The 11,842-nt window shown below is 55.8% G+C and overlaps 4 non-coding genes across 4 annotated transcripts; 3 read left to right on the top strand and 1 right to left on the bottom strand.

Moving 5' to 3' along the window:
* Nucleotides 1-426: 426 nt before the first annotated feature.
* LOC123358147 lies at nucleotides 427-590 on the bottom strand. Its single transcript, XR_006575644.1, has one exon. It is a non-coding gene; the product is annotated as a U1 spliceosomal RNA (small nuclear RNA).
* A 1,344-nt stretch (nucleotides 591-1,934) lies between these two features.
* TRNAS-CGA lies at nucleotides 1,935-2,016 on the top strand. Its single transcript has one exon. It is a non-coding gene; the product is annotated as a tRNA-Ser (tRNA).
* Nucleotides 2,017-3,202: 1,186 nt separating this feature from the next.
* TRNAF-GAA lies at nucleotides 3,203-3,275 on the top strand. Its single transcript has one exon. It is a non-coding gene; the product is annotated as a tRNA-Phe (tRNA).
* Nucleotides 3,276-9,756: 6,481 nt separating this feature from the next.
* Nucleotides 9,757-9,829, top strand: TRNAF-GAA. Its single transcript has one exon. It is a non-coding gene; the product is annotated as a tRNA-Phe (tRNA).
* The last annotated feature ends 2,013 nt before the right edge of the window (nucleotides 9,830-11,842 follow it).

The raw sequence follows: 11,842 nt of genomic DNA, 5'->3' as shown, positions 1-11,842 counted from the left end.
GAGGGGACCAGGTGGGACAGGCGTTTTGGACAGGCCGTCCTCCCGTCAAAGAAGGAAGAGCCCGAGAAGAAGGGCCAGGCAAGAAGCTACAAGCAGGGAAAGAAGCAGAGCAGGCAGGCAGCTCCCCTTAGAGCCAAGGAAGGCACCGTTCCAAGCCCCCCAAAAGCAGACTAGAGAGCAGATCAGCTGCAAAAGACCAGGGAAAACCAAGAACACAGAAAGAGCCTTATAAGACCCAAGTAAAGTTTCAGAGCTGAGCTTTGCTTACAAAGAGGAACGTGTGACAAAGATATCTAGAAGTACAGGGCCTGTGGAAAAGAGCACTCCCAAAGGCCCAGACTAATAACTGCTTTCCTGAAAATCTGCTTTGCAGTGCACTAAGCCTAAACAGCCCACTGTTGGTTTTCTGTTGTTCAAACCAATCCCCAGGGGAGAACGCGAACGCAGTCCTCCACTACCACAAATTATGCAGTCGAGTTTCCCGCATTTGGGGAAATCGCAGGGGTCAGCACACCCGCAGTGCAATGGATGAGCATCACCCTGGGAAAACCACCTTCGTGATCATGGTATCTCCCCTGCCAGGTAAGTATGAGTTCCTGCTGCCCGGCCGCCGCCCGCCCTCGCTCGCCCCGCACTTATAACACACGGGGCGGACCGCCGCGCCCCCCACCGCCGGCCTCGCCCACACCGGCCCCCACTGCCAACAGCTGCCCCGACGCGGCCCCCGGAGACCGTCCCTTCCCCACGCCGAGCTCCCGGAGCCAAAGTTGGGCCCTGCCTGGCAGCCTGCGTCCGCTCCCACAATGCTCTGCTCGCACACAGATCTGCATACCCGCTCCCGCGGCTCCGCCCCTCCGCTCGGGCCCCTCCCCCTGCCCGCCCGGGCCGCCGCTCTTGCGTGCTCAGCTCTTTGAGCTCAGATGGGGTGTAGTGCTCAGATCGAGTGCGACAGACCTTAACTTTGCCATGTGAGGGGGCGGAGAAAAAAAAAAGCCGGCGGCAGAGCCAAAAAAAAAAGCCAGAGGCTCCGCCCCCCCCCCCGGCGGCAGTGGCACAGCCCTGTCTCCACCCAACTCTCGGCTCCGACCCCCGATACACCCCCAGCTCCCCCATCCCCTCACTCCTGGGCCCAGCCTGTGCTCCGTGCTCTGCAGCCGAACCGTGCTCCAGGTCCCTCCTGCAGCTCCCGGGCAAGGGGCAAACCAGGCAGCCGGGCCCAGGCCCTCCCGGCAGGAGTGTGTCTGCCCCACGTGTGTCTCCGCCCCCCGCCCACATGGGTCCTGCCCGCTCCGCACTGCCCCCAGCCCCACTGCACTGCCCCGCAGGCTCCAGGGCTGGAGCAGCCTCCATGCTGCGCTCCCGGCCATGGCCATGGCCCGTGTGCACACCTGGGAGGGAGGAGGATGCCGCATGCTTGGGGAAGAGGCAGGGCCAGGCAGGGATTTGGGGAGGGATCCAATGGGGCAGTGAGGGGGTGGGGCTGGGGGCAGGGCCAGGGTGGGGATTTGGGGAGGGATCCAATGGGGGAAGGAGGGGGCAGAGTCGGGGGGGGCGAGTGTCCCTCCGGGCTCTGCCTGTGTGCCGGAGCAGAGGGCAAAACTGTTTGTTTGTCCAGTGTCCCAACCAAACATCGGTCGGGACGCAGGACAAACAAGCAAATATCGGGACAGTCCTGATAAAATCGGGACGTCTGGTCACCCTATGTCAGGCTTCAAGTTGAGAATCATTTCCCCTTCCCGCTCTGTGGGAGGGGAGACTGTTAAACACGCTCTCTGTGCAACTGCACATGGCTAAGCAAAGAGAACAAACCCGCAATCCCCCCTGTGCTTTGGGAGCCAGGTTTGCGGTGGGAATTCTGTAGTTAGATGATTTCATGCCTGGGCATTGTGATTCTTTGCCAGTTTCTCTGGCAGTGGGGTAGTTTAGTGCTCACAGCTGTGATGGCCGAGTGGTTAAGGCGTTGGACTCGAAATCCAATAGGGTTCCCCTGTGCAGGTTCAAATCCTGCTCACAGCGAGGCCTGTGATTTAGCCAGTCTCTCACCAGGGCAATACCTCTGTACAACCCCCTGAGACACTCTCAATTCTCTCCCCACCCCAAGTAAATCCTGTTCTGCTCCTTTCATAGAGATCCCTGGGACACCCCCTCACACTGTGTCCCTGAGGGGTCAGGCAAACTCTCAGCACCTGAAGCCTCTGCCACTCACCTGGTGCCCCATAGATCAGCCATAGCCCTGGTTCTGCTCCTCTCTCTAGAGTGCGAAAGGAGCCAAGTCAGCGACGCTATGGGGCTGCAGAACCAACAATTAAAAAATAGGTGCTCAGTGCCCACTGGCAGCCAGATCTCCCTGCCCCCTTCAACTACAGGCCTTGCTGACAAGCTTCTCCTCTTCCCCTTCAGCACCTCCCACTTGCCAGTGATCAGCTGTTCAGTGGGGGAGAGGAGGAGAGATGGGAAGATGTGGGAGAGGAATGGGGTGAGCTGGGACAGGGGTGGGGGATTGCGGGAAGGGGTGGAGTGGGGGCAGGGCCTGGGGAGGAAAGGGGGGATTTGTCCCAGACCCCGGATCCCTCTAGGGTCGGCCCTGAAGGGAAGCACTGACTATCACAGTGACAATACAACTGACCAGCATTGCGGGGGAGGCTGAGGGAGATCCGCACTCACCAGGTCTCTTCTCTCCCCCACGGTGAGTCAGACACTGCTCTCTCCTGGCTCTCACTCTAGCAGCTGGACGCCAAGGAGCCATTTCCCCACAGGAAGTGCATTGAGTGCCCCTGTGGTGCTGGGGGCTGGTGCTGCTGTTGCCTGTGGGGCTGGCAGGGGGGCTGATGTCTGCACAGACTCTCAGCTGCCAGGCCGGAGGGGGCACTTGGGACCTTACCAGACTGGGTCAGTGAAGACGGGGGGTTGACAGAGCAATACAGACGCTCTCCAGAGCACGGAGCAGCATCCGCCCATGCAGCCAGGCAATGAGCATTTCCCACAGCCTGGAGCCGAGCGGGAGGTGGCAGCTGCTGTTCCAGCTCCTCGGGGACAGGCCCTGTCAGCCAACAGCCACTTCTTACTCCCCACAGCTAAGGGCGCCGGGTTCCTCCGGTGGGGGTGTGGAGCAGCCGTTCGTTTTCCTGTTCTTTTTGTGTGCAACTGCTGACAAAAACATCCCAGACAGACAAGGAGCAGGCCAGACTACTATCACATGGCTGCCAAAGTAGCTCAGTTGGGAGAGCGTTAGACTGAAGATCTAAAGGTCCCTGGTTCAATCCTGGGCTTTGGTAGGTCCTCTGATCCCCTTTGTGCAGGAGGTGGCTTGTTCTCTGGGAGCGCAGCTGGTTGGTATAACTTTTGGTGGTGCCCCCCCCGCTGCCGCCCTGGAAGCCGATATAAAATGAAGCTACAATGCGTCGGCACCACAAGATTACAATGGTCAATTAAAAGTGGAAAGTCAGAAGCAGCACTTGCCTGCTTCAATATACGACATTATATTTTGTTGCACCTGTTTTGACAAAGTGGGAATGTTCTTAATGTTTTCTCTGAATACTGTGTGTGTGCCTCAGTTTCCCCTGCAAGGTGCCAGTTGAAGGTGTTGGGGACAAAGAGATCAGTTGGCCTCCTTGTCCGGAAGAGACACAAAGGTCAGAGGAAGGAGTGTCAGTTTGGAGCTGGATGGGGAAATGGGGAGAGGCCCAGAACTTGGGTCTGGGCTCCCCAATCCCCCAAGATGGGCCTGACTGAGGGGTCCTGTTTTCTGTACCTACACGCTCTGTTTTAGACTGTGATCCTGTCGTCTAATAAACTTTCTGTTTTACTGGCTGGCTGAGGGTCACCTCTGACTGCAGAGTTGGGGTGCAGGTACCTTTGGTTGCCCCAGGACCTGCCTGGGCAGACTCGCTGCGGAAAGCGCATGGTGTGGAGGGGCTGAATGCTCCGAGGTCAGACCCAGGAGGGTGTAAGCTTCTTGCCCTGGAGACAGTCTGCTCAGAGAGAGGAGGCTCCCCCAGAGTCCTGACTGGCTTTGTATGGAGTTGTTCCAAAGCATCCCAGCATCCCCTTCCACACCATGCGCTTCTTGGAAGTCCGCACAGGCACTGACACTCCCTCCTCTGGCCTTTGTCTCTTTTCCAGGCATTAGGAGGCCACCTGATCTCTCTGTTCTCCAACACCTTCAGTTGGCAGCTTGCAGGAGAGCGGCCCAGGCCATCAGTTGCCTGGAGACAGGGTTGCAGCCATTCTCTGTGCAGACAGCATCACACTGGCCCTCTAGGGCTCTACAACAATCACACCCCCTTATCCCACCATCTAGATCCTTGAGAAATGCACAGGGGAAACTGAGGCACCCACACAGGATTCAGAGAAAACATTAAGAACATTCTTACTTAGTAACACCTGTATACAACTAGTTATACACTTTAAAGGGTGTAAAATAATCAAGTATGGTGCTAAACACAATGATACGCCAAACTGACCATCAAATTTAAGTTGCACGGTTTTCCCCTCAGGTGAGGGCTCTGGGGTGGGGCTGGGGATGAGGGGTTCACAGTGCAGGAGGGTGCTCAGGGTTGGGGTACTGGGGTTGCAGGCTCTGGGGTGGGGAAGGGCTGGGGATAAGGAACTTGGGGTGCAGACAGGCTACCCCAGGGCTAGGGCCAGAGAGGACCCCCTGGCACCACACTCACTCTGCACCACGGTCACTGCACATGCTCCTAGGGCCTCTCTCAGGTCCAGAAAGCCCACTCACCTCCCCTACGGTGGGTACCGGGGGTGGGGGTTGTTGCCGTCACACGTGCCCTCCCCTGCTGCTGCCTCTCACCATAGCCTCACTGGTGCAGGAGTGAGGACTGCAGGGTGGTGGCTGGGGGGGGCAGGGTCTCACAAAATTCACCCAAGCCCCAGCTGCTCAGGTCTAGGAAGCCCCCCTCCCCCATCTCCCCTGTGGTGGGTGGGTGGGTGGGTGCTGGAGGGGGGGACTGCCAGCACATGTGGCTTCCTGCCTCCCCTGCTGCAGCCTGCTGCCCCTCACCATAGCTTCACTGGGGATGGGGCTGCCCCTTGCCCAGCGTGGGGCAGGAGTGGGGGCTGCGGGGGGGGAGGAGGGGCGGATCACAGGGTCAAGCCTCACAGAAGCCCCAGCAGCTGCTCCGGTGAGTGAGGTCCACTCCAGATGTCCATCTCCTGGCTGGAAGTCCCCTTGGTGTCTCCTCCAGGTGGGTGCTGGGGACGGGAGAGAGGGCTCCCAAGCACATGTCTGCCTCCTCCCCACTCCTCTCTCCCCCTTCCCCTTCGCCTCCTGAGGGGCTCCAACCGTCTGCCAGCCGCTGCTCTCTCTAGCCTTAGGCAGAAGCAGCGGCAGGCAGCCGGCAGCACAAGCAAGGGACGGAGGCACCGGCTGTTTTTTTTCAGGCAGGGAAGCTCTGAGGCGGGGGCGGCGGGAGGGGATGCTCTGGGACGGGGCGGGGCGGGGGGGCAGGGCCCGCTCCAGGCAGGGTCAGGGGAGAAACCCAGCTCCAAATATTGGTGGAGCACAGCCCCCAGCCTTGAATATTCCTGGTGCTCGGGCACTACGAGCCCATATAACCTGCTGCCCCTGCACACGTCCACACTACATGCTGTTCACAGCAACAGATACTTTGAGAAACCCGCTGGGTTAAGCAGGCCTTTTCCAAACGGACATTGGCCCAAAGTCTGCCTCAATTCAGCTGGATTGGGACAGGCCTGTATCACAGGAGTGGTTCACACCTGATTTGCCCAGAGGCCTCGGGGGAGGTGTGGTGAGATAGGATAAGTAGGAATCAACAACAATGAAGTTAAAGGCAATGGTGAAAAACCCTTATCTTGCCGGTCAACAAGCCTGTTCTGTTCATTCCCTCTGAAGCAACTGGCACTGGTCACTCTCAGCAGCACACTGGGCTAGATGGACCATTGGTCTGACCCAGTTTGACCAGTCTTGGGTTCTTAGTTAAGCCATCTACAGCCTTGTCTACACTGGCAAGTTTCTGTCCAGTAAACCAGATTTCTGCGGTGTAACGTCTGAGGTGTGCACACTGCCAAGCCACTTAGTGCACAGAAACTGCACAGTTGCAGCACTGTAAAAAAAAACACCCTGAGGAGAGGTGTACAGCTTTCTGCACCGGGGCTACAGCGCCGCGGTACCAGTGTAGACACCTGGTCGATTACAGCACTGCAACTGGCCTCAGGTAGGTGTCCCACAATCCCTGCTCTCTCCTCTCTGGTCATCAGTTTGAACTGCACTGCCCTCAGGTGACCAACCGTGAACCCCACCCCTTACATTCCTTGGGAATTTTGAATGTGCCACTTCCCACAGAGACCTGATTATGTTTACAGACCCATCCTGAAATTAGAGCAGGATATTTTAAAGTTTTGTCCTGTAGTAAAGTGACACAATTCAAACCTGTCGGCACAGAGGAGAAAGCACTCCTTCATTTCATAGTTATTGCTACTGAGCTCATGGCCAAACTTCCTTTTCTCGGTGCTGCTCCCAGCACTTTAGGGAGTTTTTCCTTTTCTCCCTTCCAGCTGTGGTGATGGGACTGCAGCAGCTCCCCGGATGGCCAGCTTTGCTCTTTCACTTCCATCCTTCACTTCTTTGGCTGAAGCTGTGTTTGCCCCCAGTTTAATCCATAGCTGAGACCACAGGTACCAGCAGCTAGTTACAAAGGTTCAATTCCCATTGCCAGCAGTGGGAGGTTATCCAGGGCTGCAGGATTTTTTTAAACTTTTCTTCCTGCTCAAGCCTTTAATCATTCCTGTGGCTTTTCTCTGAACCCTCTGCAATTTACCAGGAAAAGCGGCCAACCCATGAACCAACCAACCAAACCAAACCAGGCTGTTCTGACTGATGTAACAATCTATTTACTTCCAAATACAAATCAGATCTTTCTAGTCACCCAAGAGTTCCACTTTAAGGGCTTTTTGTTTTCTAGTTCCAGTCAAATCCTGTGCAACAGCATCATTGTTAACTCATCACTTCACATTCACAGGGTCACAAAGTTGGCAGGTCCAAGTCTTTCCTCCCACATGCTCTCACTGGAGGAAGCCTCCTTGGCTTCAGCATCTCCTCAGACCGACCTTGGACCTTTCAGCATCCCTGTCCCACCCCAAAACCTTCCTGTTGTGAGTCCATCTGAATCAGACACCTGGGAAAGCCTTACCCCTCCCCCTCTCCGAAGGGGAGTCCTGCACCCCCAACTTCCACAGTCACCAGTGACTCTCAGCCAGCGCTGTAAAACAGAAGCTTTATTAGTTTTCTGGAATCCAGCCTGGGAAAGTTCTGTGTTAGCACAGGAAGCAGGAAGATTCAGCAACGTCCATCTTGGGGAGACCCCGGACTCAGAGCCTGGGCTCTCCCGTCGAGTCCCCAACCCAGCAGACTCCTTGCTTCCAACAGCCCAACTCAGCCAGGCCCTTTTCCCCTCTTCTGCCCTTTGTTCTGTTTCCCTGGCAACCTGCTCACCTGGCCTCCACCTTGTTCTTTGTTCTCCAACTCGTCCCAGCCAGTTGGTGTCTTGCAGCAGGTGCGCCCCGGCCAGCGGTTGCTAGGAGACAGAATTTGTGGCCATTGTCTGGGCCCAGGCAGCCAGACAGCAGCCACACCTGCCCTTTGGGGGTCTCCGCAAAGAGTAAACACCCTTGTCCCACCACCGAGATCAGTTGTCCCAAAACTTTTTGAGGGTCACGCCCCACCCTTGCCCTTGTCCGTGCCCCCATGAGCCACACCTAGGAATGGGGCCACAGCTGTGGGGGAAGGGACGCAGCCAGGGGTAAGGGGGCTGAGGCAGGGGCCAGAGCTGGGGGTGGGGGCAGAGACCGGCAGCAGAGCCACAGGTGTAGGGCTGGGAGTGGAGCCCTGGGAGCCAGGCCAGCAGCCAGGGCCAGCAACTGGGGCTGGGGCCAGGAGCGGAGCTGGGTGGTGCTCTCTCCCCACACACTCTGGGGGCTGGCCTGGGCCCCAGTTCCATTCCCCTGAATGTTACTTCATTCCACCTGGTGGGATGCACCCTGCGCTTTGGACCGCTGATCTAGATAATCATGCAACAACTAGGGGAAACTGAGGCATACACAATATGCAAAACATTCCGAAAATTCCCACTTTGTCATAGGGGTGTCAGTGGGGTCTGAGCTGGGCAGCAGCACAGGGAGAGTGGGGAGGTTTCCCTTTGGAAAAATTAAACTGCAAAACATCCCCCTGTGTTCCCGCAAAAGCCTCTCATTCATCCCTTAACCCCTCCCCATGAAAATCTCCACCCCTTCCCTGGCACACACAGACCCCCTCACCCCAATGCAGATTTTTAACTTTTCTTATTTTTCCTTGGCCTTGTGCAAACATTGTTCCCATCAAAATCATCAAAGTCTTTTACAATGAGAAGGAGAAAATAAACTAAATCAAACCCAAAGAAACCGCTATCAACCTCCCCGCCACACACAGTTTGGGTCTGAATTTTTCTACTGAAATGTTAAGACAATAAGACTCTCACTGCTCTTGTCCAGAAACAAACCTAAACCTCCCATGCAGTACCTGGGACATCTATGTCTGACCCACCAAGTCTTCAGCTCCTTTGGAGAGATTTCCAGCTGCCCAATCCTGCTGCTATTCCAGGGGAGCAATTCCTGGCTCCTGTCAGCATTTATCTCAGCCCCGTTCTGGGCATCACAGGTTTCTCCGGAAAAGGGCAGTGAATGGTTCTAGGGTCCAGCGATCCTCATCCAAATCAATCTAGAACCTGAGACTCCTTCCCCTTCCCCAGGCTGTGGGCGGGGAGGCATTTCACAGAGCTCTCGGAGCTATAGCCCGTGGCTAATAAGAGAAAAAAAGCCTCATACCCCCCTCTGCTCTGGGGGCTGGGTTTAGTCCTGAAGCCTCTGCCCCCCACCTAGTGCCTATGGCTCATCCCTGACCCTTGCTGCTGCTCCTTGCTATAGACTGTGAGAGGAGCGGAGGCAGCGCAGGAGCCGTCTGGGGACGCAGATCTGAGGCTTTGGGAGAGACACATTGTCTGAAACATCAGAGCGCTGCAAACCCTGCAGCCACCACCTCAATCCGGGGCCTGTTCCAGCCCTGAGTCCGGGCTGCCGCGATCCCTCCCCCAGAGCAGGGCAGCCACAGATTACAGCCTGGAAATAGGCGTGTGAGACTAACTCCTGCTTCCCTGACAGGGCCTCCCCTAGACCAAGTGGCATCCCAGGCAAGAAGTGTCTTTGGTGCCCCCCAGCCCCACCCCTGCTCCATATGTTAAACCATTGAATACCTTATTTTTTGTTGCATTTGTAGCTCATTTCATGATTTTGATGCACAGTTTGGATGCATGATTTTCTCTATCATATAAGACAATAAATGTTCATGCTAGGATGTGTAAACCTGTATTTATTCATGCCATATATAAGCAAATAAAAAAATAATTTCCTTTAAGCATATAGAAACTTTTAACAGTAACTGAAATGTACTAACATCTAGCAATGAAACTGTCACCAGCACAGGGTGGGCTGGTATTAAATAGTGTTACAGTCGGAGACAGCGTTAGGATGTTAACCCCAGGCCTTTTGTTCAAAGGTCGCTTCTCTCACCTTTCCCCCATGAACTGAAGCGCAGCATTTGCGAGATCCAAAGACTAGTTAATGACATTTCCGAGTGCTAAAATAGCAAGCGATGTCCGTCTTGCATTGGCCATTATTGACTGGAGCGATGGTTTATTGAGAATAAGCTTCAAGGTGAGAAGCAGCAGCCCAAAAAGGCCCCCTGTAGATGCTGAAGTAGCTCAGTTGGGAGAGCGTTAGACTGAAGATCTAAAGGTTCCTGGTTCAATCCCAGGCTTTAGCAGACTCTTTCATCCCTCTTTCTGCAGCAGTGGGCTGTTTCCTGGAAACACAGCAGTTCCTTTACCCAATGCAAGTCCCTCATTTCAGGCTTAGCTGCAGGAAAAGGCAGCATTGGCTTCTGCACCGAGCTGGCCCACCTCACCGTTCTTTCTTCTCTTGCTCTTTCTCAGCAAGGGGAAGGAAAAGAAGCTCCCCTTCAAGCTGGAGTCACAAGGGTGATGTAAGGACGACTTCCTGAGCCCCGGCTCCAGTCCTCTGCTCTTCCAGCTGACCCATTGAAGAGCTGCCGCCATGTTCTCCGGGTTCGCCCCTCGGTGTGTGCCAGGGTGAGCACCACCAAAGTGCAGGGAATTTGAGGGCAGGGCAGGGCAGCATACGGTGATGGAGTTTCTGTAGTGTAGTGGTTCTCACAGTAACCTGACATGCAAAAGGGCCTCAGCCCAAAACCAGGCAGAAACATGGCGGCTTCCTTTTCCCAGCTCCCCTTGCTGTCCAGCAAGGCGCTCCTCCTTCTGCCACTGGCCTGTCCCTGGGATAACCCCAACCCCCGCACGATGGAGGGTGGTGACATCAGTGGACAAAGTACCTTGGCGTCAGCCTGGGGAAGCTAGAGGGTCTAGGCCAGGCACCTTTTGAATGCTTGTGGCTTGGCCTCCTCTGCCCTGGGAGGTTGGCCTACGTGTGGCTAAGTGGGGTTAGTAGTAACCACCATTTGTTCTACAAAGCCTGGGGAGGTGCAGTTGCCTGCTGGGAGGTCGAATCCTGTGCCTGCCTCCTGGCTTCCCAGGGGTGGCTACTTGCAGGCCAGGAGAAGAAATGGGGTTCTGGGTGGAAGGAAAAGAAGCAATGGTGAGTCCTAGTGGGCGGCTTTCTGGCAAGATGATTTTCCGGTTTAGGCTTGGGAGGAGCCTGTGAGCTGTGGGTGGAGTTGTTCCAGTGAGAACCGCTGCTCTTGTCTTGCAGACCTGGGGGCGCCAGTGACAGATTGAGGGGGCAGGTGCTGGCTTGAGTGACTGGGATATAGGAAACCCCAGCCTGCCCCTCGGGGCCAAGTCCACTGTTTGTCTCCTGCATTGTGACATCCAGATTTAAATCTTCCCAGCATGTGCTGTGGCTCGTGTATTAAGCCTTCCTGGTTGGCCTGGTCATTTCCAAAGTAGCTCAGCTGGGAGTGCATTAGAGTGAAGATCTAAATGTTTCTGGTTTGATGCCAGGCTTTAGCACCCCCTTCACCCTGGGCATGTCGTGCTGGGCTTTCTCCTGGGTGTGCAGCTGTGCCTTGAACTCACCAGTTTTCCTAATTTCAGAGGCAACACTTGCAGAGGGCGTGTGGGGTCATGTGCCCCACCTGGGTTAGCTATCACCTACTACATCATGTGGTGCTGCCAGGCTTTACACCCCGCTAGGGGCCTCCAGGATCCTGACATCCCAGCACTTTACACACCTTCCTAGAGCCTCCCAACCCCCCTGGGCTGTCGGGACTGTGACCCCAACCCCGCTGATGAGAAACAGGTCAGGGGAGGGGAAGCGACTGGCTCAGGGTCACACCAAGTGTCAGAAGGATGGATGGGACCCAGCAGTCCTTCTCTCCAGGCCCCTTTGCTAACCACTGCTGCACACTCCCTCCCACAGCTGGCAATTACAAGCAGCCCTCATGGCCGCTCCCCCTGCCTTTGAGAGGGAGTGTGCTCCGCTGGAGTGACTGGGCCAGGGGATTGGGAGTCAGGACTCCTGAGTTCCATTGCTGGGTTTCCTATTGGTTCCACTGCTGGTTGTTTTCCTTTTCCTGTGGGACTTTGTCCCCAGCAGTCAAATGGGGATTTCATACTTTCCCGCTATTGGAAAGTGCTGGGAGAATCCCCCAGCCAAAGCTGCTCTGACAGTGCTAAGCAGCATCTGACCATTCAAGGGTGGAGCGCACGGCCCAGGAGGGGGAGGGTTTGGCTCTGGGGTTTCACTTCAGCCCAGTCTAGAGAGAGGAGCCCAGCCATGGTGTTTGGCTCCAGAAGACCAA

Source organism: Mauremys mutica, unplaced genomic scaffold (assembly GCF_020497125.1).
Source record: "Mauremys mutica isolate MM-2020 ecotype Southern unplaced genomic scaffold, ASM2049712v1 001511F_np12_obj, whole genome shotgun sequence".
In the NCBI taxonomy this organism is placed as follows: domain Eukaryota; kingdom Metazoa; phylum Chordata; order Testudines; family Geoemydidae; genus Mauremys; species Mauremys mutica.
The sequence above is the reverse complement of the archived record's forward strand: the minus strand, read 5'-3'. Positions and strand labels throughout refer to the sequence as shown.